General features: G+C 38.8%; 1 long non-coding RNA gene across 2 annotated transcripts; it reads left to right on the top strand.

Annotated features, from left to right (window-relative positions):
- Positions 1-439: 439 nt before the first annotated feature.
- On the top strand, positions 440-4,388 carry LOC119325807. Of its 2 annotated transcripts, none has more exons than XR_005157687.1 (3): positions 440-683; positions 777-2,559; positions 2,766-4,388. It is a non-coding gene; the product is annotated as an uncharacterized LOC119325807 (long non-coding RNA). The 2 variants fall into 2 exon arrangements; XR_005157686.1 differs by having other exon boundaries at positions 777-1,650; positions 3,851-4,375.
- Positions 4,389-4,866: the final 478 nt, after the last annotated feature.

Raw genomic sequence — 4,866 nt, 5'->3', positions numbered from 1 at the left:
AACAAATGACTACATACGAAGCAAAATGAGTGAATCTACACTCTAAAATATGTCTATATACATCCGTATGTGGTGGTTCATTTGAAATCTCTAAAAAGACTTATATTTAGGAACAGAGGAAGTACATAATAGTTGTCGCTGATTTAGTACACATCAACAACTAAATTGAAACGGAGGGTGTAGTGCTTTTGTTTTAATGTAGTCAAAAGTTAATTGCTAATGGCACCCAAGATTGATATATTTATTTATCATATTTTACTGAAATTGATTTATATTTTTTATAGTCTTGATATCCATATAAACTTTGCTGGTATGTATTTGTTTTTATAGACGTGCACAACAGTACAAAAGGTTCGTGCACGGACGCCACTCATAGTACCAAGGGTGTGTGTACTACCCCCAAACGTCATTAGTTTAATGGGTGCCACCATTATTATTCTCCACTTTCCTGTTCTATAGACTTCTTAACTTCTCCGTTCCTATTTTCCCCATCCATCTCCTCCGATCCCCTTTCTCTTTTCCTAAATCTTGCTTCTCACTCAAAAATTGCTGCTGCTGGATATCTCCCATCAGCTTTCTTTGCTGATTCACTTCATGGAGGTTTATCTTCCTCACCTGGAGCCACCCCCGCAGCTGGTTATGGCACACATGTTCAGCATGGACGGCGGCTTGTCTCTGTCCTGGTACGCCTCTTCGGTCGCCTAGGCTTGTAAAGGGCGTCGGTGGCGTCCGTGCAGTTTCTTTGGTCATTGATTTGATCTCCTGCGGACCTGCAGCCCTCTTGCATCTAGCTTGAGTATGAGATTGCTGGCTACATTTTCTTTCACAATTGCGCAAAGCAGACACATCGTTTCTATTTCTGCTCGAGGTAGCCCGGCACATCACCCTCATCCTTCACAGCGGTAACATTCTTCAAAGCTCGACCTGAAGGTCCCTATTTTTCCTTTTCCGACTGTAATTTATCCCCTTTTTCTTATCCTTTTCCTATGGTTGTGCGGTTGAACCAATATAATGTAATCAACGAAATGACTTTTAGTGGTAAACATTTCATATTTTTTCTTTCTAATCTCGGAAAAACATTTGATTTTTTTTGTAAGTGGTCTAGTACATAGTAGCTAGTAATTAGTTCGTGAAAATTTTAAAATGTAATTATATGTATGAGCAGACATACCAATCAAAATTAGTACTATATCGGTAATTAATTTATATTAATCCAAATTAGAACACAGAATGGAACTTTGTGTTTATCTTAAAAACAATACAAGAAAGTATGTACTTTTGACCTCACTGTTAGATTTGTTTCTTTTCACAACTCTTCGCGGTTTCTTGTCGGTAGTCCTTTTGACATGTGTATAGTTTTGTTCGCAATCTTTATCTGAATCATCCTCTATGGTAATTATATCTGAACCTGTAGCTCAAATGTTTCTTTGCGCACATCCTGTCAATCTGCGCAATGGAGGAGGTGAGCTTGTCGATCTTGACAGTATCGTTGTCGTCGTCGTCCTTGGAGGCGATATGGGCATGGATCTTGTCTGCTACAGCGAGCTTGGATCCACATCGCATCGTGGCTGTCCCCGAGCAAGACAGCCCAGCAGGTCGCCTTGATCCTCGATAGAGGTAGCCTGATTTCGGCGACTCATTCTTCCACCTGTATGTCCCCACTTCTCCATTTTCATGCATTTATCATAATTTTTCTTGGTTCTTATCATTTCTCTTCATGTGTACGGCTAAACTAATATAATGTGCATTAAGGTACAACTTGTTACTGAAAGATGTAAACTTATCTATGCCCCTCCACTTTTTTCCGTACATTGGACCGGCATCGACAATGTCAGGCCCCCCTGCCCCATTTCATTTGTAGACTTAATATGTAATTTAATTAATTTGTGCTTTGCTATAATTTTACAATTTCCCAAAGATAGAATTATTTTCAGTAAGTGAATATGAAAATAGGTGCTATTACATTTTACATATTAACTATAACAATCCGTGGATGCTGTAACTATTGTCATGTTCAGTAGAATAAGTTTCAAATATCAAAATATATATAGCATTGGCAATTGGTATTATTGGGCTATTTCCATCGAATGTTGATGCATGTTTCCAATAATTCTGGGAGCATTACATCATATCTGTCGTCATATCATGTTAGCATAGAAAAATCAGTTTAGTTCCATCTTCTTTTGGTTATGTTCCGTCAGATCATGTTAGCATAGAAAAAATAGTTTTGTTCCATCTACTTATGGGCTTTATGGCTATCTAAAAAGGCTAGTAGCATCTGTAAGTGTATTTTTAGTTCCTACCTTCAGTATATTTCTGTGTAGGCTATGTTCTTGACCACATCATCCTCGCTGTTGGTTTATTTGCTATAGAAAAGAAAATAACATGTGTGATCAAGTCGGTACGGCATTACTTGCGAGTGTGTTTCCAAATATTCCCTTTCTCTTACATTTCTCATGAACTCTTTGAGCTTTATGTAGATCACCCGGTCAACAATACCAGGTCTTTATGATGCTGCTATGCCTACTTTCTGTAGCAAAGATTGAATGTGACAAATAGGTCTGTGTATCCAGCCCACCTACATATTGCCATAGCATCTTAGTAGTCTTATGCTTTGAATCTTGGGCTATCTGTGAAGCTGGATGGTGCACGACAATAGTATTGTCCTTCATACCTAGGCAGCCCTTGTATCTTCTCTGTCTATTGTGTCTTGCAAGCAAGCATATAATTGCGTTCTTAGGTTTCCTTTATGTCTTTTGATGCAGTCTATTTGTATTGCACTACTGCAAAATGCATACAAAGGCATCCATATTGAACTATAGTTTAAGCTTTTCACACACCAGTAAGTGTTTAAATGCTTTCTCTTGCATTTTGCACCTTCTACTATTGTGTAATGTATATTTCCTCTGTACCCATCTTCTCCTAGGGGAATAACAATCGATACTGCACATCCATGTATTTTGAATGGTTCTCCGATATTCTTCTTGGTCTCATGTCTTTGTACTGACCAATGTGATATCATGTCCTTTTCCATTCTCTATTGTATCATTCACAATCAACGCTGCTACTTCAGTTGCAGATGGCATGTCATGTCGTGTTAATCTCACGTCGTGATAGTTCAAGGCCGCTACTTCAGTTGCAGATGGCATGTCATGTCGTGTTAATCTCACGTGGATAGTCACCTTCCTCGAATTTATCCCTTGCCATTCTGAGTGTTTTTGCTAGTCTATTATCTTTATCCAATATATTTTTCAGGCCCTCGACAATGTGAGGATCTATTGACTCCCTTTTATCTTGTGATGTTGACGTGTCAATCCTGATTCTTACCTCATTTGTAGTGGCATAGGTGTGCAGCTGCGCTGTGTGTGGTTTATCTTTACCTTAAGGTAGTAGAGTACCTATCTGTGATATTTTTGGCCATTCATTCCAAATACATAAGGCCCGGGACCATTTTTTATTTCTGTGTCTACCTTTCCTCCCATTGATGTAAAGTGAACATGGAGTCGTCGAATCTGATATTGTGCATGTAGTTTTTCCACCTCTTTATGAACTTAAAAGCATTTGATTGTGTTGTCACACCTTGAATTGAACACATGCATTATACTCCTGATTCTGTTCTTGATGTTAAGAAAGATTGAACTCTAAGAATAAGATCAGATTGCAATTGAGGATGAGAAGTTGATGTACAATAATGACTGAAAATCCACAAGGGGAACTTAGGACAAGTTTAAAAAGCTATTTGACATGAATGAAAAGCTCTTTGATTGTGTTGTCGTACCTTGAATTGAAGACATAAGTTGTACTGTCGTTTCTGCTCTTACTTTTAAGAAAAGATTAAACTTTATGTCAGTTCTATATGGTCTCTGCAGATGGTCTAGCGGCTGGAGGTGATCTGCTCACCTGATGGAACCAACGGCACACAGTCGAGGAGATTGGGGCACTCGCTCATGAGTGTTCTTTTTTAGGGAAAACCTGATGGAGCCGATGGCACAATCGAGGAGTTTGGGGCCCTCGCTCGTGGGAGTTCTTTTTTAGGGAAAGCCATCATGGCGATGTATATTGATTTGGAATAACAGTAATTATCCGTAAGAACATCAAGTAAAAAAGTTAGGGTGGCATGTGATGCTATGAGTCGAACCTATGGTGGGTTTTGTTTATGAGATTGTGAGATTGTGTAAAGAATATGGGACGGATCAAAACATGGATTGTGAGATTAGCGTATAGGATATGGAAAAAAGACAGAACAACATGCATGCAATTGATCAACGTAGGGTTGGATATTTGGGAAGAAGCCGTCAACGTACATACCTTGCCCTTGACCGCTGCTCACGCTGCATCTTGGTAAAGCAAGCCACCTCGGAGGCGACATGTGCCTTCCAGCCCTATCTGCGCTTGGTCTTCGGCTGAAAGCCGCCAAGGCAATGGCCATGAGGATGGCGTAGCCAAGCTAGGGTTTGCTGTGATATTTTTTAGCTCGTTTCTTCTTGTTTGCCATGAGGAAAGGGACGATTTTCTTCTTGTTTGCCATGAGGAAAGGGACGATTTGCTGCATTATAATGGCAGTGTTGGGTAATTTTCAAGCTAAATCTAATCTAGCGGTGATAAAGTTTTTACGTATTAAATATACGGTCAGATGTTTTTAATTTTTGTGGTAATTTCTAGCCTAATTTTCTTTTCTCTGGTTAGCCCATCAATCACTTTTTATATATAAATAGATATGTAAAAGCATATGTTCCTCTCTCATAATATTTTTTAGTAGCATCATGGGTGAATTCAACAATATAGCTATCACATAAAATATTCTTTTCATGATGCATAACCATAGAAATTTTGCTACTCTCCACATAAGCAAATTTATTCTCATGA

The sequence above is a fragment of the Triticum dicoccoides genome, chromosome 6B (assembly GCF_002162155.2).
Source record: "Triticum dicoccoides isolate Atlit2015 ecotype Zavitan chromosome 6B, WEW_v2.0, whole genome shotgun sequence".
Taxonomy (NCBI): Eukaryota; Viridiplantae; Streptophyta; class Magnoliopsida; order Poales; family Poaceae; genus Triticum; species Triticum dicoccoides.
This window is presented reverse-complemented; position numbering and strand designations above follow the sequence as displayed.